Here is a 22,199-nt window from a genome sequence, read left to right as displayed (position 1 = left end):
GATTTATAATGAATTTATTTGCAAATTATGGTGGAAAATAAGTATTTGGTCACCTACAAACAAGCAGGATTTCTGGCTCTCACAGACCTGTAACTTCTTCTTTAAGAGCCTCCACTCGTTACCTGTATTAATGGCACCTGTTTGAACTTGTTATCAGTATAAAAGACACATGTCCACAACCTCAGTCAAACTCCACTATGGCCAAGACCAAAGAGCTGTCAAAGGACACCAGAAACAAAATTGTAGACCTGCACCAGGCTGGGAAGACTAAATCTGCAATAGGTAAGCAGCTTGGTTTGAAGAAAGCAACTGTGGGAGCAATTATTATGAAATGGAAGACATACAAGACCACTGATAATCTCCCTCGATCTGGGGCTCCACGCAAGATCTCACCCATGGGGTCAAAATTATCACAAGAACGGTGAGCAAAAATCCCAGAACCACACGGGGGGACCTAGTGAATGACCTGAAGAGAGCTGGGACCAAAGTAACAAAGCCTACCATCAGTAACACTACGCCGCCAGGGACTCAAATCCTGCAGTGCCAGACGTGTCCCCCTGCTTAAGCCAGTACATGTCCAGGCCCGTCTGAAGTTTGCTAGAGAGCATTTGGATGATCCAGAAGAAGATTGGGAGAATGTCAGATGAAACCAAAATATAACTTTTCGGTAAAACCTCAACTCGTCATGTTTGGAGGACAAAGAATGCTGAGTTGCATTCAAAGAACACCATACCTACTGTGAAGCATGGGGGTGGAAACATCATGCTTTGGGGCTGTTTTTCTGCAAAGGGACCAGAACGACTGATCCGTGTAAAGGAAAGAATGAATGGGGCCATGTATCGTGAGATTTTGAGTGAAAACCTTGTTCCATCAGCAAGGGCATTGAAGATGAAACGTGGCTGGGTCTTTCAGCATGACTATGATCCCAAACACACCGCCCGGGCAACGAAGGAGTGGCTTCATAAGATGCATTTCAAGGTCCTGGAGTGGCCTAGCCAGTCTCCAGATCTCAACCCCATAGAAAATCCTTGGAGGGAGTTGAAAGTCTGTGTTGCCCCGCAACAGCCCCAAAACATCACTGCTCTAGAGGAGATCTGCATGGAGGAATGGGCCAAAATGCCAGCAAGAGTGTGTGAAAACCTTGTCAAACTTTTTCTGTAAGTCTTCACCTCTGTCATTGCCAACAAAGGGTATATAACAAAGTATTGAGAAACTTTTGTTATTGACCAAATACTTATTTTCCACCATAATTTGCAAATAGTCATTAAAAATCCTACAATGTGATTTTCTGGATTTTTTTTCTCATTTTGTCTGTCATAGTTGAAGTGTACCTATGATGAATATTACAGGCCTCATCTTTTTAAGTGGGAGAACTTGCACAATTGGTGGCTGACTAAATACTTGTGTGTGTGTGTGTCCAAAATGTACATTTATTTGGCGCGTTTGATCCAGAAAAACTTGCGCAACGTGACTACAAAATATCTCAAAAGTTACGTGTAAAACTTTGCCAAAACATTTCAAACTACTTTTGTAATACAACTTTAGGTATTTTTTTTTTTACATAAATAATCAATAAAATTGAAGACGCTATGATCTGTGTTCAATACAGGAGGAAAACAAACTGTAGCTAGCTTTCTGGTCACACACCTCTATCTAACAGTACACTTCAAGTTACCCTCGTTCAAGATGGCTGTACTTCATTACACAAAGGAAAAACCTCAACCAATTTCTAAAGACTGTTGACATCCAGTGGAAGTGATAAGAACTGCAAGAAGGTCCCTTAGAAATCTGGATTCCCAATGAAAGCCCATTGAAAATAATGACCTCAAAAAACAAAACATCTGGTTTGTCCTCAGGGTTTTGCATGCGAAATAAGTTATCTTATACTCAGACATGATTCAAACAGTTTTAGAAACGTAAGAGTGGTTTCTATCCAAATCTACTAATAATATGCATATCTTATCTTCTGGGGATGAGTAGCAGGCAGTTGAATTTGGGCATGCATTTTATCCGGATGTGAAAATACTGCCCCCTGTCACCAAGAAGTTAATAACAAACTTGCATGCCATCTGTAAATAGCAATGGAGAAAGTCAGGAACCTTCCTGCTAGCTATGATTGGCTGAGATAATGGATGGGCTGGACATGCTGAGAGATGAGTTCAGATTGGTTTGCCATGTAGCGTGCTTCTGTCTATAACATGAGCTGCTCAGTATGTGTAGGTAATCCTTTCTAATGCAGCTTTTTTTGAACAATCTCACAAACTGCAAAAAAAAAATGCTGTTTGCATTGCTAGTTATAGCCTAATGTTAGCTAGCTAACATTGCACCTAGTTGGTTAGCTTTAGCTACCTGCAGATTCATGCATTGTAGTAACGTTATGAGTTGTGATTTTGGTTCATTGTTCATTGTAAACAAAAGACTCCACTATGCAAGTAACCATTTCACTGTACCGTTTACACCTTCTGTCTCCTGTGCATGTGACAAATGCATTTAGATAATATTGTATATAGTGTGCGTTTACCAGAGAAGGTAATGTGAAGAACAGCATGACCTGCACCAAAGTAAAATTAGGATATAACGTTAGGCCAATGAGACTGTGTCCAAGTTCTAAAATTCTCCAGTAGAACGCCCTGCTTTTATTTCGTAACACTCACAATCGTCAGCTATTTTCTGTAATTTGCTCGCCGTTAATTATTTTCCTGTAATAATGAATACTAATTACCTAAAGTTAAGACGTTGTCAGCTATGATATAGTCATTGTTAGAACTAACAAGCTAGAAATGAACCAAAACGTTGCTTGGTTTGCTAAATTTAAATATACTAAAATCATTTTTAAACCGATGTGTTTATTTGTGTTAAAAATACACCAGTTATACTATTTTGGACCACCAGGCTGTTGATGTCATGCAGCCTGTCGTTTCTGTGTTATACTTTTTCATAACTAGAAGTTTAATGTTGGACGACAATAGAATGTTCATGATGTCAAAGCGACAACTGTCTACAGACATGTCGATAGACATAGTATAAACCTTTAGTCTTGAAATGTTTGGTTGTTTAGTACACTACTCACTCTGTTTAGCACATGGCCTCACATGTGAATCCTTAAAAAGATGGGTGGGGCTTAAGAAGGTATGAACTATGCTGAATGGATATAGACAAAGAGGAGCTTTTCAGTAGGTGAACCAAAACATTCAAGGGCCATTTTCTCAGTTGGGTTACAAGTTTATCAACTTTCAAAGCAGAATTACTTTCCCATTGTTCCTCAACTGTAGTGTATGATACCAGCTCAGTCTCTATTTTTACCCAATGTAAAATTAAAATAAACATTGGTCACAAATGAACCCTCCGTGAAAAGGTGAGACTCGAACAAACACATACAGTACCAGTCAAAAGTTTGGAGAACTACTCATTCAAGGTTTTTCTTTATTTTAACTTTTTTCTACATTGTAGAAAATAGTGAAGATGTCAGAACTATGAAATAACACATATGGAATCAAGTAGTAGAGGTCGAGCGGCATGGCCAATTTTAATTAGGGACGTTTTCATAAAAATTGTTAATTGGCATTTTTGGACACCGATTACATTGCACTCCAAAAGGAGACTGCGTGGCAGGCTGACCACCTGTTACGCGAGTGCAGCAAGGATCCAAGGTAAGTTGCTAGCTAGCATTAAACTTATCTCATAAAAAACAATGAATCTTAACATAATCACTAGTTAACTACACATGGTCGACGATATTACTAATTTAACTAGCTTGTCCTGCATTGCAAATAATCAATGCTGTGCCTGTTTATCATCAAATCACAGCCTACTTCACCAAATGGGTGATGATTTAACAAGCGCGTTTGCGATAAAAGCACTGTCGTTGCACCAATGTACCTAACCCCAAACATCAATGCCAAGCTTAAAATCAATACACAAGTATATTTTTTTTAAACTTTCATATTTAGTTAAAAGAAATTCATGCTAGCAGGCAATATTAACTAGGGAAATTGTGTCACTTATCTTGCGTTCTGTGCAAGCAGAGTCGGGGTGTATGCAGCAGTTTGGGCCGCCTGGCTCGTTGCGAACTGTGTGAAGACCATTTCTTCCTAACAAAGACCGTAATTAATTTGCCTGAATTTCACATGATTATGACATAACATTGAAGGTTGTACAATGTAACTGCAATATTTACACTTATGGATGCCACCCATTCGATAAAATGCGGAACGGTTCCATATTTCACTGAAATAATAAATGTTTTGTTTTCGAAATGATAGTTTCCGGATTTTACCATATTAATGACCTAAGGCTCGTATTTCTGTGTGTTTATTATAATTAAGGCTGATTTGATAGAGCAGTCTGACTGCGCGGTGTTGGGCAGCAACAGGCTCGTAAGCATTCATTCAAACAGCACTTTCCTGCGTTTTATCGGCAGCTCTTCGCAATGCTTGAAGGACAGCGCTGTTTATGACTTCAAGCCTATCAACTCTCTAGGCTGGCAATACTATATGAAATACAAATGGTATAGAAAGAAATAGTCCTATAATAACTAAACTACTAAACTTCTTAACTGGGAATATTGAAGACTCATGTTAAAAGGAACCACCAGCTTTCATATGTTCTGAGCAAGGAACTTAAACGTTAGCTTTTTTTACATGGCACATATTGCACTTTTACTTCTCCAACACTTTGTTTTTGCATTATTTAAACCAAATTGAACTTGTTTCATTATTTATTTGAGAATAAATTGATTTTATTGATGTATTATATTAAGTTAAAAGAAGTGTTCATTCAGTATTATTGTAATTGTCATTATTTAATCTGTATCGGCTTTTTTTGATCCTCCAATAATCGTTATCGGCGTTGAAAAATCCTAATTGGTCGACCTCTATCATGTAGTAACCAATAAGGTGTTAAACAAATCAAAATATACAGTTGAAGTTTACATACACCTTAGCCAAACAAATTAACTCAGTTTTTCACAATTCCAGACATTTAATCCTTGTAAAAATTCCCTGTTTTAGGTCAGTTAGGATCACCACTTTATTTTAAGAATGTGAAATGTCAGAATAATAGTAGAGAATGATTTCAGCTTTTATTTCTTTCATCACATTCTCAGTGCATCAGAAGTTTACATACACTCAATTGGTATTTGGTAGCATTGTCTTTAAATTGTCTAACTTGAGTCAAACGTTTTGGGTAGACTTCCACAAGCTTCCCACAATAAGTTGGGTGAATTTTGGCCCATTCCTCCTGACAGAGCTGGTGTAACTGTCAGGTTTGTAGGCCTCCTTGCTCGCATGCACTTTTTCAGTTCTGCCCACACATTTTCTATAGGATTGAGGTCAGGGCTTTGTGATGGCCACTCCAATACCTTGACTTTGTTGTCCTTAAGCCATTTTGCCACAACTTTGGAAGCATGCTTGGGGTCATTGTCCATTTGGAAGACCCATTTGCAACCAAGCTTTAACTTCCTGACTGATGTCTTGTTGCTTCAATATATCCACATAATTTTCCTACCTCATGCTGCCATCAATTTTGTGAAGTGCACCCGTCCCTCGTGCAGCAAAGCACCCCCACAACATGATACTGCCACCCCCGTGCTTCACGGTTGGAATGATGGTGTTCGACTTGCAAGCCTCCCAATTTTTCCTCCAAACATAATGTTGGTCATTATGGCCAAACAGTTCTATTTTTGATTCATCAGACCAATTTCACCAAAAAGTACGATCTTTGTCCCCATGTGCATTTGCAAACCGTAGTCTGGCTTTTTTTATGGCAGTTTTGGAGCAGTGGCTGCTTCCGTGCAAATCAATCCCAGAACAATAGCAAAGGACCTTGTGAAGACGCTGGAGGAAACCGGTGCAAAAGTATCTATATCCACAATAAAACGAGTCCTATATCGACATAACCTGAAAGGTCGCTCACGTACATTCATCTCTAGGATACAGAACGCGTGTCCTTCAGAACGCAGTATGATGGCTGCGTGGTCCCATGGTGTTTATACTTGCGTACTATTGTTTGTACACATGAACGTGGTACCTGAAGTCATTTGGAAATTGCTCCCAATGATGAACCAGATTTGTGGAGGTCTACAATTTTGTTTCTGATGTCTTGGCTGATTTCTTTAGATTTTTTCCCATGATGTCACGCAAAGAGGCACTGAGTTTAAAGGTAGGCCTTGAAATACATCCACAGGTACACCTCCAATTGACTCAAATGATGTCAATTAGCCTATTCGAAGCTTCTAAAGCCATCATTTTCTGGAGTTTTCCATGCTGTTTTTATTACATTTTTTTGGTTGAATTTGACACCTTTTTCTCCCCAATTTTTATTTTCTTTTACCCCTTTTTCTCCCCAATTTCGTGGTATCCAATTGTTTTTTAGTAGCTACTATCTTGTCTCATTGCTACTACTCCCGTACGGGCTCGGGAGAGACGAAGGTTGAAAGTCATGCGTCCTCCGATACACAACCCCACCAAGCCGCACTGCTTCTTAAAACAGCGCGCATCCAACCCGGAAGCCAGCCACACCAATGTGTCGGAGGCAACACCGTGCACCTGGCATCCTTGGTTAGCGCGCACTGCGCCCGGCCCGCCACAGTCGCTGGTGCGCGATGAGACAAGGACATCCCTACCGGCCAAGCCCTCTCTAACCCGGATGACGCTAGGCCAATTGTGCGTCGCCCCCCAAAAAACTATATTTTGTTAACGAGAAATGTGTGGAGTGGTTGTAAAACGAGTTTTAATGTCACCATGCTAAGTGTATGTAAACTTCTGACTTCAACTGTATTTTAGATTCTTCAAAGTAGCAACCCTTTGCCTCGATGACAGTTTTGCACACTCTTGGCGTTCTCTCAACCAGCATCACCTGGAATGCTTTTCCAACAGTCTTGAAGAAGTTCCCACATATGATGAGCATTTGTTGGCTGCTTTTCCTTCACTATGCGGTCCAACTCATCCCGAGTTGGTTTGAGGTCGGTGATTGTGGAGGCCAGGTCATCTGATGCGGCACTCCGTCACACTCCTACATGGTCAAATAGCCCTTACACAGCCTAGTGGTGTGTTGGATCATTGTGCTGTTGAAAACCAAATGATAGTCCCATTAAACACAATCCAGATTGGATGGCGTAATGCTGCAGAATGCTGTGGTAGCTTTGCTGGTAATGTGTGCCTTGAATTCTAAATTAATCAACGATGGTGTCACCAGCAAAGCACCATCAGGCAACATCCTCCATGCTTCATGGTGGGAACCACACATGCCGAGATCATCCGTTCACCTACTCTGCAGCTCACAAAGACATGGCAGTTGGATCCAAAAATCATCAGACCAAAAGGACAGATTTTCACCGGTATAATGTCCATTGCTCATTTTCCATGGTCCAAGCAAGTCTCTTCTTCTTATTGGTGTCTGTTACTGGTGGTTTCTTTGCAGCAATTCGACCATGAAGGCCTGATTAACCCAGTCTCCTCTGAACAGTTGATGTTGATGTGTCTGTTACTTGAACTCTGAAGCATTTATTTGGGCTGCAATTTCTTAGGCTGGTAACTCTAAATGAACTTATCCTCTGCAGCAGAGGTAACTCTGTTTGTTTTCTGTGGCGGTCATCATGAGAGCCAGCTTTAACACTGGGCTTGGTGGTTTTTCCGACTGCACTTGGAGAAACTGCTTTGACTAACCATGTCGTCACCAATTTCTCTTTGCTTATTTGAGCTGTTTTTGCCATCATATGGACTTGGTATTTTACCAAATAGGGTTGTCTTCTGTATACCACCCCTACCATGTCACAACACAACTGATTGGCTCAAATGGATTAAGAAGGATAGAAATTCCATAAATGAACCTTTTCGCAAGGCACACATCTTATTCATACATTTGTGTGTATAAGGTAGTTGTTGTGAATTTGTTAATTACTTATTAGATATTACTGCATTGTCCAAAACAGAAGCACAACATTTCTCGCATTAACATCTGCTGACCATCTGTATGTGACCAATAAAATTTGATTTGAATTGAATTGCATTCCAGGTGACTACCTCGTGAAGCTGGTTGAGAGAATGCCACGAGGGCAAAGCTTTCAAGGGAAAGGGTGGCTACTTTAAGTTTCTCAAATATAAAATATATTTAGATTTGTCTTAACACTTTGTTTTGGTTACTACATAATTCCATATGTGTTATTTCATAGTTTCGATGTCTTCACTATTATTCTACTATGTAGAACATTTGTAAAAAAATAAATAAAGAGAAACCCTGGAATGAGTAGGTGTGTCCCAACATGTTGGTTGTCTTTCTCTAGGACGCCCACAGGTTTCACAATACTTGTCTGAAAGCCTCCTGAGTGGAGCAGTGGTCTAAGATTCTGGTTCGAGTCCAGTCCCTGTCACATTGGGAGAATATTGGGGCGGCACACAATTGGCCAAGCGTCGGCAGGGTTTTGCCGGCAGGAGTATTCTTGTCCCATCGCGCTCTAGCGACTCCTGTGGCGGGCGGGGCCTAATGCACGCTGACTCGGTCACCAGGTGTACGGTGTTTCCTCCGACACATTGGTGCGCCTGGCTTCCGGGTTAAGTGGGCATTGTCAAGAAGCAGTGCAGCTTGGCTGGGTTGTGTTGTGTTTCGGAAAAGAAGCGTGGATCTCGACCTTCGTCTCTCCCGAATCCATACGGGAGTTGCAGCGATGAGACAAGACTGTAACTACCAATTTGGATACCACGAAATTGGGGGGGAAAGACTCTGTAAGCCCCTGTTACCAGTAAAAAAAAATATGGAAGTACAGTACATTCAGAAAGTATTCAGACCCCTTGAATTTTTCCACATTTTGTTACATTACAGTCTTATTCTAAAATGGGTTAAATACACACACAACTAAATCTTTGCACAATACCCCATAATGACAAAGCTGTATTTTTTTAAATATTTTTTTTACATAAGTATTCAGGCCCTTTGCTATGAGATTTGAAATTGAGCTCAGGTGCATCCTGTTTTTCCATTGATCAGCCTTGATGTTTCAACAACTTGATTCGAGTACACCTGTAGAAAATTCAATTGATTGGACATGATTTGGAAAGGTCCACACTTGTCTATATAAGGGTCCAATAGTTGACAGTGCATGTCTGAGCAAAAACCAAGCCATGAGGTCGAAGGACTTGTCCATAGAGATCCGAGACAGGATTGTGTCAAATCACAGATCTGGGGAAGGGTACCAAAACATTTCTGCAGCATTCTTAAATGGATGAAGTTTGGAACCACAAACTCTTCCTAGAGTAGGACACCCAGTCAAACTGCACAATTGGGGGAGAAGGGCCTTGGTCAGGGAGGAGGTGACAAAGAACCCAATGGTCTCTCTGACAGAGCTCCAGAGTTCCTCTGTGGAGATGGGAGCACCTTTCATAACGACAACCATCTCTGCAGCACTCCACAAATCAGGCCTTTCTGGCCACTCTACCATACGGAAGACACTCTTCAGTAAAAGGCACATAACAGCCCGCTTGGAGTTTGCCAAAAGGCACAAAAAAAACTGTTCTGGAGCACTCAGGACCTCAGACTGGTGCGAAGGTTCACCTTCCAACAGGACTACGACCCTAAGCACACAGCCAAGACAACGCAGGTCTCTCAATGTCCTTGAGTGGCCCAGCCAAAGCCCGGACTTGATGCCAATCGAACATATCTGGAGAGACTTGAAAATAGCTGTGCAGTGATGCTCCCCATCCAACCTGACAGAGCTTGAGATGATCTGCAGAGAAGAATGGGAGAAACTCTTCACATACAGGTGTGCCAAGCTTTTAGCGTCATACCCAATAAGACTTGAAGCTGTAATCGCTGCCAAAGGTGCTTCAACAAAGTACTGAGTAAAGGATCTGAATACTTATGTGAATGTAATATATTTTTTTTTCATTTTAATACATACATTTGCAAAATGTTCTGAAATAAACAGTTTTTTCTTTGTTATTATGGGGTGTTGTATGTAGTTTGAGGTTGTATTTTTTCCATTTTAGAATAAGACTAACGCAACAAAATGTAAAAGCCAAGGGGTCTGAATACTTTCTGAATATGGACACTGTTTAGTGCCAAAAATAAGCTGTTAACCTGTTTTTTGTTTTTTAAATTTTATAATCAAATGTTTCCTGATCTTTTGTATCTCTCAGATATAGGACAGACACTTCAGGACAAACCTCCTTTTGATTTTTTTAGGGGGGGACTATCCGTTCCATGTAGTTAATCTGTTATTCGATGTGTTTGTGTGGGCTAATAGCAGAAAGGCCCAAAATAAATAATTGTATCAAATCATTTTTCAAAGAAAAATTATACTTTAAGGGATCTTTTAAAATTCGAAATCAAATTGCTGAAGAATCTTTGGAACCCTCTCCCGGCTTAAACAGGCCGTAGATGCTTATGGGTTAATATGAAGTTCATGGCACAAGTTTACATTAGTCTGTTGTATGGTTTTGATGCGCCCACGGAGCAGACTGTGCAATTTGCATTGAATAGGCCTACATCAAGTAGCCTTCAGCTGGAAAGTTTTTGTAGGATGTTGTAGGCCAGCATACATCATATATTTAGTTAGCAATCTAACTCAGTGTTTTGAGTTCCTACTTCCTCAGGTGGTGAATAATATAGCCTATACATAGGCCAATAGGCACAAATGTTGGCAAATTTGTCTGAAGAACCCAAAATATTTGATTATTCTGGATCCAATTTTGACAGGTTGCACATCAACATATCAATCATGCATTTTTATCATGCATCTGGGTATTTTCGATGAAATAGCTTACTGTTTTAATTGGCACTGGGAATTATTAAAAAAAAAAAAAAAAATTTTTTACATTTGTATTTATTATGGTGCATTTATAGTTACATTTATCGCAATATTACTTTTGGTCCATATCGCCTAGCGATATTATCCTAATTTATTGCTGATTTCATTATTGTAAAAATTGGGTCCTTTTATCTCGACTCAGATTTTTGTCCATATCTCCCAGCTCTAGTTACTTTTACTTGAGTAAAAGTAAAAATACCTCTTTTAATAGAAAATTACTGAAATGAACATCACCCAGTAAAATACTGCTTGAGTAAAAGTAAAAAAGTATTTGGTTTTAAATATACTTAAGTATCAAAAGTAAATGTAATTGCTAAAATATACTTCAAGTATGAAAAGTAAAAGTATAAATAATTTCAAATTCCTTATATTAAGCAATGCAGATGGGACTATTATCTCCATTATTATCTCCACTGAGAAACCATTTACAAATGAAGCATATGTGTTTAGTGAGTCTGCCAGATCTGAGGCAGTATGGATGACCAGGGATGTTTTCTTGAGAAGTGCATAAATTGGAACATTTTCCTGTCCTGCTAAGCATTCAAAATGTAACGAGTACTTTTGGGTGTCAGGGAAAATTTATGGAGTAGAAAGTACAGTCGTGGCCAAAAGTTTTGAGAATGACAAAGTTCCACAATTTTGCTGCTTCATTGTCTTTAGATATTTTTGTCAGATGTTATTATGGAATACTGAAGTAAAATTACAAGCATTTCATAGGTGTCAAACGCTTTTAATGACAATTACATGAAGTTGATGCAAAGAGTCAATATTTGCAGTCTTTTCCAAGACCTCTGCAATCCACCCTGGCATGCTGTCAATTAACTTCTGTGCCACATCATGGTTGATGGCAGCAGATTCTTACATAATCAATGTTTGGAGTATGTCAGAATTTGTGGGTTTTTGTTTGTCCACCCGCCTCTTGAGGATTGACCACAAATTCTGAATGGGATTAAGGTCTGGGGAGTTTCCTGGCCATGGACCCAAAATATCGATGTTTTGTTCCCCGAGCCACTTAGTTACCACTTTTGCCTTATGGCAAGGTGCTCCATCATGCTGGAAAAGGCATTGGTCGTCACCAAACTGTTCATGGATGGTTGGGAGAAGTTGCTCTCGGAGGTTGTGTTGGTACCATTCTTTATTCATGGCTGTGTTCTTAGGCAAAATTGTGAGTGAGCCGAATCCCTTGGCTGAGATGCAACCCCACACATGAATGGTCTTAGGATGCTTTACTGTTGGCATGACACAGGACTGATTGTAGCGCTCACCTTTTTTCCAGATGCCTATCTAAGGTCTTCGAAAGCCAAGTCAACAAACAGATCACTGACCATCTCGAATCCCACCGTACCTTCTCCACTGTGCAATCTGGTTTCCGAGCCGGTCACGGGTGCACCTCAGCCATGCTAGAGGTACTAAACGATATCATAACCGCCATCGATAAAAGACAGTACTGTGCAGCCGTCTTCATCGAACTGGCCAAGGCTTTCGACTCTGTCAATCACCATATTCTTATCGGCAGACTCAGTAGCCTCGGTTTTTCTAATGACTGCCTTGCCTGGTTGTCCAACTACTTTGCAGACAGATTTCAGTGTGTCAAATCGGAGGGCATGTTGTCCGGTCCTCTGGCAGTCTCTATGGGGGTGCCACAGGGTTCAATTCTCGGGCCGACTCCTTTCTCTGTATATATCAATGATGTTGCTCTTGCTGCGGGCGATTCCCTGATCCACCTCTACCATTCTGTATACTTCTGGCCCTTCCTTGGACACTGTGCTATCTAACCTCCAAACGAGCTTCAATGCCATACAACACTTCCGTGGCCTCCAACTGCTCTTAAACGCTAGTAAAACCAAATGCATGCTTTTCAACCATTCGCTGCCTGCACCCGCACGCCCGACTAACATCACCAACCTAGAATATGTGGACATCTATAAGTACCTAAGTGTCTGGCTAGACTGTAAACTCTCCTTCCAGACTCGTATCAAACATCTCCAATCCAAAAACAAATCTAGAATCAGCTTTCTGTCTTGCAGCAAACTTACCCTCGTAAAACTGACTATCCTACCGATCCTCGACTTCGGCGACGTCATCTACAAAATGGCTTCCAATACTCTACTCAGCAAACTGGATGCAGTTTATCACTGCCATCCGCTTTGTTACTAAAGCACCTTATACCACCCACCACTGCGACCTGTATGCTCTAGTCGGCTGGCCCTCGCTACATATTCGTCGCCAGACCCACTGGCTCCAGGTCATCTGCAAGTCCATGCTAGGTAAAGCTCCGCCTTATCTCAGTTCACTGGTCACGATGGCAACACCCACCCGTAGCACGCGCTCCAGCAGGTGTATCTCACTGATCATCCCTAAAGCCAACACCTCATTTGTCCATCTTTCGTTCCAGTTCTCTGCTGCCTGTGACTGGAACAAATTGCAAAAATGGCTGAAGTTGGAGACTTATCTCCCTCACCAACTTCAAACTATCTGAGCAGCTATCCGATCGCTGCAGCTTTACATAGTCCATCGGTAAATAGCCCTTCCAATTTACCTACCTCATCCCCATACTGTTTTTATTTATTTACTTTTCTGCTCTTTTGCACACCAGTATCTCTACCTGTACATGACCATCTGATCATTTATCACTGCAGTGTTAATCTGCTAAATTGTAATTATTCGCCTACCTCCTCATGCCTTTTGCACACAATGTATATACTCTTTAAATATATATTTTTTTATTCTACTGTGTTATTGACTTGTTTATTGTTTACTCCATGTGTAACTCTGTGTTGCTGTCTGTTTACACTGCTATGCTTTATCTTGGCCAGGTCGCAGTTGTAAATGAGAACTTGTTCTCAACTAGCCTACCTGGTTAAATAAAGGTTAAATAAAAAAATGCCCCAAACAATCGGAAATGGGATTCATCTGAGAAAATTACTTTACCCCAGACCTCAGCATTCCAATCCCTGTACCTTTTGCAGAATGTCTGTCCCTGAAGTTTTTCCTGGAGAGAAGTGGCTTCTTTGCTGCCCTTCTTGACACCAGGCCATCCTCAAAGTCTTCGCCTCACTGTGCATGCAGATTCACTCACGCCTACCTGCCTGCTGCCATTCCTGAGCAAGCTCTGTACTGGTGGTTTCCCGATCCCGCAGCTGAATCAACTTTAGGAGACTGTCTTGGCTCTTGCTGGACTTTCTTGGACACCCTGAAGCCTTCTCCACAACAATGGAACCGCTCTCCTTGAAGTTCTTGATGATCCGATAAATGGTTTATTTGGGTGCAATCTTACTGCAGCAATATCCTTGCCTGTGAAGCCATTTCTTTGTGCAAAGCAATGATGACGGCACGTGTTTCCTTGCTGTTAACCATGATTGACAGAGGAAGAACAATGATTCCAAGCACCACCCTCCTTTTGAAGCTTCCAGTCTGTTATTCAACCTCAATCAGCATGACAGAGTGATCTCCAGCCTTGTTCTCGTCAACACTCACACCTGCGTTAACGAGAGAATCACTGACATGATGTCAGCTGGTCCTTTTTTGGCAGGGCTGAAATACAGTGGAAATGTTTTTTTGTGATTCAGTTAACCTCTAGTGTCGAGCAATCCCGTATCTGGGAGCGTAATCATAGCCTCAAGCTCATTACCATAACGCAACGTTAACTATTCATGAAAATCGCAAATGAAATGAAATAAATATATTGGCTCACAAGCTTAGCCTTTTGTTAACACTGTCATCTCAGATTTTCAAAATATGCTTTTCAGCCATAGCTACACAAGCATTTGTGTAAGAGTATTGATAGCTAGCATAGCATTAAGCCTAGCATTCAGCAGGCAACATTTTCACAAAAACAAGAAAAGCATTCAAATAAAATCATTTACCTTTGAAGAACTTCGGATGTTTTCAATGAGACTCTCAGTTAGATAGCAAATGTTCCGTTTTTCCAAAAAGATGATTTGTGTAGGAGAAATCGCTCCGTTTTGTTCACCACGTTTGGCTAAGAAAACCCCCGAAAATTCAGTCATTACAACGCCAAACTTTTTTTCCAAATTAACTCCATAATATCGTCAGAAACCTGGCAAACGTTGTTTAGAATCAATCCTCAAGGTGTTTTTCACATATCTAATCGATGATAAATCATTCGTGGCAGTTGGGTTTCTCCTCTGAAGCAAATGGAAAAATGCACGCAGCTGGAGATTACGCAATAATTTCGACGGAGGTCACCGAGCGGGCACCTGGTAAATGTAGTCTCTTATGGTCAATCTTCCAATGATATGCCTACAAATACGTCACAATGCTGCAGACACCTTGGGGAAACAACAGAAAGTGTAGGCTCATTCCTGGCACATTCACAGCCATATAAGGAGACATTGGAACACAGCGCCTTCAAAATCTGGGCCATTTCCTTTTTGAAATTTCATCTTGGTTTCGCCTGTAGTATCAGTTCTGTGGCACTCACAGATAATATCTTTGCAGTTTTGGAAACGTCAGAGTGTTTTCTTTCCAAAGCTGTCAAGTATATGCATAGTTGAACATCTTTTCGTGACAAAATATCTTGTTTAGAACGGGAACGTTTTTTATCCATAAATTAAAAGAGCGCCCCCTATATCCAATAAGTTAATTTGCATGGCAAAGAGGGACTTGGCAATTAATTGCAATTCATCTGATCACTCTTCATATCATTCTGGAGTATATGCGAATTGCCTTCATACAAACAGAGGCCACGACTGTACATTATTTTCTTTGGGAATGTAGTGTAGCAAAAGTACTATTTTTACTTAAGTACTTTACACCACTGTTAGTTGCAGTAGTGCCCGTGGACCATATCTGCAGTTGGGTTTAGCTGAACGCCCAGGGTAGCTTGCTTTGTAGTGATTTTCTGAGGGGTTAGTGTAACGGATTTATGCTGTAAACTCACGCCACAGCTAGCTTGAAATGTTGCAGCTGGAGCCACCCAATCGGTGCCTTTTTGCATGGCTCAAACGGTTTACACATTGTCAACCATCATTGTCATGTGTATGCTGCGATGCAGAGGATCACTTTCGAGCCCTGTGTGGGGGGACTGGGACAGTGGAGGAAGCTAAACTGTTTAGCAGCACACTGACCTCTGTGACACCTACTTCTCCTGTGTGGTTTTGTGAAGAATGCATGGCCAAAGTAGGAACGCTTCTCCTTTTCTGTGCATGTCTGCCCTGCGGTCATAGATTTGGATGTAGAGAAAATGGCCCCGGTGGTGCTATTCTGTCTACAAACAGCTCCACATATGGGTCTTTCTATAAATAACAGGGCCAATGTGTGACATTGGGATGAACATTTCAAAATGGTTTGAAACAAAAATAAAAAAGATTTTCATGCATTTCCACAAGTGTACTTAGAGGAATAAAAATGAATATATGCTGAATGCCCATGACTCCAGCTATACTACACCATAGGTGTAGGACTATACAGCCTTTTTAAGCAGGGTTCATACAGACATTGGCAAGTCACATTCAAAGACTTTCAGGGATGTTTTTAAAGCTCTTAATTGTAATTTTAAGGACCTCAATGTTAAACAATTATATATTTTTTATGATTGTACATATAGGACCTGATATGGAACCCCCCCCCCCCCCCCACCCTCCCGATTCTTCTGTAGCCTGTGTCCCCATAGCTGTTTTTATAATGAAAGTGACCACAAACCACATTTGTTTTTAAAGGAAGGGTTTGTATGGAAAGCCAAGTGGAAGCCAATATTAGATGTTGTTCTCCTAATAATAGCTGCATGTGATTTTTCAACAGAGTAGCGCGATACCCTTCAATTGAAACAGTGGGAAACAAACAAAAATGGTCACATCTCTCAGAATAACCGATTATAAAATGTAATCACAAATCATTTATAAGGGTGCGGAGAACTTATAAATTGGCTACAATAATTATATATTTTCAAGTCCCAAATTGAGGAAAAAAGGAAAAAATTGAATAAAGTAACAATAAAATAACAAAGCTATATATAGGGCGTACCGGTACTGAGTCAATGTTCGGGGTCACAGGTTAGTGGAGGTAATTTGTACATGTGGGTAGGATGACTATGCATAGATGATAAACCGTGTGTAGCAGCAGTGTAAAAACAAAGGGGGGGTCATTGTAAATAGTCCAGGTGGCCATTTGATTAATTGTTCAGCAGTCTTATGGCTTGGGGGTGAAAGCTGTTAAGGAGCCTTTTGGACCTCCAACTTGGCGCTCCGGCACCGCTTGCTGTGCGGTACTGGAGAGCACAGTCTGTGACTGGAGTCTGACAATTTTGGGGGGTCTTCCTCTGACACGCTTAGTACATAGGTCCTGGATGGTAGGAAGCGTGGCCCCAGTGATGTACTGGGCCGTATGCACAACCTTCTGTAGCGCCTGCCGAGCAGTTGCCATACCAGGTGGTGATGCAACCGGTCAGGATGCTCTCGATGGTGCAGGATGCTCCCCCCCCTTATTTCTTAATGTAATTGCATTACATTCTTTTTGCCGATTTTTATTTTCAATTACTTAACTGTAACAAGCTGCTCAGTGTAGGAAGTCCTCACTGGTACCCCTAGTTTTTTACAGAAGACCCATATAGTCTGGGCCTGCTACAGTAGGACTCTGGGGTGGAAGAATAAAATACAACCAGTGTTTAATCATCTGTTTGCTGTGTTTCCTCTGCATGTCTTTTCTTGGCAGCAAGGTGATTTAGCCCCCTGGTCCAAAGCAACATTCAAGGCTGCAAACACCAATAACATTCAGTTGAAACAAGAATAAGCTAGCATAAGTTTGAATTTGTTTAGATGGGCAGTAGTATTATTAGGTCAAACACTAACTGCATTTGTCAAAGAAACTAAATCAAGGGCTAGAAGAGCAGTGGTCTCAAATTGTGCCAAAAGCTGAGGAATTGGGTAACATGCTGACCACTCTCGTTTCAAAATCAAACATGTTACTCAATTATTGCACCCACCCTGCTCGCGCACGCCAATGAGCGTTGCCAAGCGCTAAAATAGAAGTTCTATTTGTGATGCTGAACGCATTGCATGTTCTGCCTCTCCCATCTCCTCATTGGTTTATTGAAGCAGATACCCACGTGCCATCTCCTCATTGGTTATACCCACGTGGGTGATTGAAAGATGAACTGAGTTCGGTCAGTCGTCGTGGTAACTATGAAAGTTAGATAACTTAGTTAGATGCCAAAGAAGAAAAAGCCTGGAAGGAAGAGAGATGACTAAACTATTCGGTTGACCGTTTTATGTGTGAATTAATTGTCGGAGTAGAGGACCTTGTGCATTTCAGGTAAAAATAACAAAGCCGCGTTTTAAATCCATGGACAAATTATCTAGCAACAGCAAGCTAGCTAGCTAAATTGCCAAATGTTTAATGCTTTTCGACCTGTCCCCAAATTAATATAATTGGTTGAGTTTGTTTTGATATTTTAACCTGTGTGTCGTGATCGCGTTTGGTGCAGGGGGACAAAGTCAACTTGCGCACGATGGCGCACGCGTGCGGCCTGTTTGAATACGGTGTAAGAATGACAGATGAGTGGCTGATAAACGGCTCAAAACGTACTAGACATTTTTGTGTTGTCCCTTTTGCCCAATTTATTTGAGTGGTTCTGGTCCAGTTACTTGCAGGTACATTGTGGAGATAAACTTGGTTGGCAGTGGGTGGGGAATCTATTCTTCCCATTGCCTCAATGGATGAGACGGGACAGAAGACCCTATGCAGGCTCTACATGTGTACTGTTTTTCTAGTTATTCCAGTTCTGTTCTCAAGGTGCCTATTCATAAAGGCCTGGTCCCATTACAAATATGGGGATGGATGGAGAGGTGCCAGGAACGAGGATTCAGCCTCCTAGAGAATAGAGTTGGTGCTGTCTTCTACCTCATAGGATTCCTGCAGGTCAGATTATACCCCCATTCCCATTCCTCCCTCTCATGGTTTAGGGTTCTGGAGTGTCCCGATAAGAGGTGGGATTCTGGGATAAGGGTTAGTTCCACTGGAGATGTGTGTGTGTCTTGGGATAATAGATGCTACTGGGAGTGTGAATGTGGGCAAACAAACAACACATTATCACTGGAGGACAGAGAACACAAGAGAGAACAGAAAGCCCAGCTGGTGACTGTCTGCCCAGGACCTTACAAAGACTAGGCTCCCGCGGGGGTCTTTGTGTGTTCGTTGTGTATGTGTGCGCATGACTTTGTTCGTACAGTGTATGTGTTTTGTGTTATTGTCTAGGCCTAAGTATGTTTTACGTCAATTCCACGGTAACAGTGATGCTGAGATTTTTCTCTTTAAAATGTTAAACTTTGGATTGCAACATTACCAAACTTCTGCACTGCTTTTTAAGTAAATGTGTTTTTGTAATCTATTCTGTGGAAATTGGTCAAAGTTGCCCTTGTGCATAGTTGTATGGTTTGTTTAACTTTGCAATCATTCCTTTTGTTTGCCGTACATTTTTAAAGTGAAAAACACTCTGTTATGGTAGAATTGCTCTTTATAAGATTATATTGAGTAGAGTGGCTGTGGCTAAATTGTGCCCAAAATGTAAACGAAAAGATTACACCCTTTGTTGGGAGTTGAGGAAAGTGTCAAAAACAATTTTCCTCTTGAGTCTATCCCACGATCCGCTGTCAGCATCCCTGTTCTCAGTGTTCCTGTGAAATGACCTAAGTGTGTGTGTGCGCGCCCGCCCACCCGGGTGTGATTCAGACCTAGCGCCATAAAAGTGGTTTCTTCTGCGGACACGACAGCTCAAGCTCTCTCACGCCAAACAGCCAGTTAGTCAGAGGCACAGATAAAGTTGCAGAACAATAATTGTCCGTGTGTGTCGTCTGTCAGACCAAAGCTCTCCACGTGATGAAGAATCGCTGCATTGTCTCACGTCATAAAATATTCACAGCTGTGGCCAATAGAGTTAATGAAGTGCCATTCGGTCTTTTATTTACGCTCTGCACAGAGGTGTCACTGTTTAAAGAATAAAGATAGCCAAGGGATTGTGTTTTGTGGTTGCAAGTGAGATGCAATGACATACTAGGTGTTCCCATATTCTTCCAGTCATTGATCCAACAACTATCCATTTAAAAGCGCGTCTTGTCAGAAATATATGAGTGCATTCGGAAAGTAATCAGACCCCTTGAATTTTTCCACATTTTGTTACGCTACAGCCTTATTCTAAAATATATAGCATTTTTCTCCCCTCAATCTGCACAAAATACCTCATAATGACAAAGCAAAAACAGGTAAACATCACATTTACATAAGTATTCAGACCTTTTACTCAGTACTTTGTTGAAGCACCTTTGGCAGCGATTACAGCCTCCAGTCTTCTTGGGTATGACGCTACAAGCTTGGCACACCCGTATTTGGTAAGTTTCTACCATTATTCTCTGCACATCCTCTCAAGCTCTGTCAGGTTGGATGGGGAGCGTTGCTGCACAGCTATTTTCAGGTATCTCCAGAGATGTTCGATCGGGTTCAAGTCCAGGCACTGGCTGGGCCATTCAAGGACATTTAGAGACTTGTCCCGAAGCCACTCTTGCGTCGTCTTGGCTGTGTGCTTAGGGTCGTTGTCCTGTTGGAAGATGAACCTTGACCCCAGTCTGAGGTCCTGAGCGTTCTGGAGCAGTGGTGGAAAAAGTCCTCTATTGTAATAAATGTAAAGATGCTTTCATAGAACATTTACTCAAGTGGAAGTCACCCAGTAATATACTACTTGAGTAAAAGTCTATCAAAGAATTTGTTTTTTAAACATACTAAAGTATCAAAAGTAAAAGTATAAACCATTTCAAATTCCTTATTTTAAGCAAACCAGGCAGATAGCCAGGTGACACACTCCAACACTCGGACATAATTTACAAATGAAGCATTTCTGTTAAGTAAGTCCAGTCCGCCAGATCAGAAGCAGTAGGGATGACCAGGGATGTTCTCTCTTATAATTTGTGAATTGGACCATTTTCCTGTCAAAATGTAACGAGTACTTTTGGGTGTCAGGGAAAATGTATGGAATAAAAAGTACATTATTTTCTTTTAGGAATGGAGTGAAGTAAAATTTGTAAAAAATATGAATAGTACAGATACGCTTAAGTAGTACTTTAAAGTATTTTTACTTAAACACTTTACACCACTGCTCTGGAGCAGGTTTTCATCAAGGATCTCTGTATTTGCTCCATTCATCTTTCCCTTGATCCTGACTAGTCTCCCAGTACCTACAGCTAAAAAACATTCCCACAGCATAATGCTGCCCCTACCATGCTTCACTTTAGGGATGGTGTCAGGTTTCTTCCAGACATGGCGCTTGGCATTCAGGCCAGAGAATCTCGTTTCTCATGGTTTGAGAGTCTTTAGGTGCCTTTTGGGAAAACTCCAAGCCGGCTGTCATGTGCCTTTTACTGTGGAGTGGCTTCCGTCTGGCCACTCTGTCATAAAGGCCTGATTGTTGGATTGCTGCAGAGATGGTTGTCCTTCTGGAAGGTTCTCCTATCTCAAGACTGTAATCGCTGCCAAATGTGCTTCACCAAAGTACTGAGTAAAGGGTCTGAATAGTTATGTAAATGTATTTCAGTTTTTTTTTAAAATATACTTTTGCAAAAAATTCTAAACCTATTTTCACTGTCATTATGGGGCATTGTGTGTAGATTGAGGAAAACAATTAATTGAATCCATTTTAGTAGAAGGCTGTAACATAACGAATGTGGAAGAAGTCATGAGATCTGAATACTTTCCAAATGCACTATATATTTTTGAATTACATATTTTTTTTGCACCAGCAAGAATTTAGATGAGTGTAGGGGAAACACTGATATTATTATGGGGTTGGAATGAGCAAGTGAATTGCACTGAATTCATATTGAGCCTTTTTTTTTACCTAGGAAGTCGGCTGGTGAAATGGATGCGTCACGGACCATGGTTTAGTAACTAACTACTGACATGGTTCAAATTGATTTCATGAGAATCACCCCAATAGTCGCAATGAAATGCATCATGCTTTTTATTCACGCCCAACAGACGTTGTTGTCACGATATAGAAGTAAACCCAGTGAGGTGGTAGAGTAATGATATGATGGGGTTGTTTTAAGGATAACGCTTATTTTTAAGACGACACATTCTCTTTTACGAAAGCGACCCGACCCAAGAGGGAGCAAATGAAATAGAATCGAACAGCATCTCACAATGCTAGGATATAAGAGCAGAGTTGAGTGTAAATGGAGAATAACCGATAGCCCCGTAGTGGCCCTGCAGTATTTTTCAAGTAAAGTTTGTTTACAAAGCATAAGGGAGTCCTGATCCAAATGGTTCCTCCATAGGGGTTTCAGCAATGCACATACTCTCTTTCCAGAGCAACACACACACGTAAGAGTCCCTGAGTGCCTCTCTGGTTCACACCGTATCATCACTCATGAGAATCGGTCTGCAGCTCGTG

The 22,199-nt window shown here is 41.1% G+C and overlaps 1 protein-coding gene across 1 annotated transcript in view; it reads left to right on the top strand.

Annotated features, from left to right (window-relative positions):
• LOC115109661 (F-actin-capping protein subunit alpha-2-like) overlaps nucleotides 1-22,199 on the top strand; it is a 55,657-nt gene that overhangs the window by 5,507 nt on the left and 27,951 nt on the right. The window lies entirely within an intron of this gene.

This window comes from Oncorhynchus nerka, linkage group LG25, assembly GCF_034236695.1.
Source record: "Oncorhynchus nerka isolate Pitt River linkage group LG25, Oner_Uvic_2.0, whole genome shotgun sequence".
Classification (NCBI taxonomy): domain Eukaryota; kingdom Metazoa; phylum Chordata; class Actinopteri; order Salmoniformes; family Salmonidae; genus Oncorhynchus; species Oncorhynchus nerka.
Note: the sequence above shows the minus strand (reverse complement) of the source record. Positions and strands in the feature narration are given on the sequence as shown.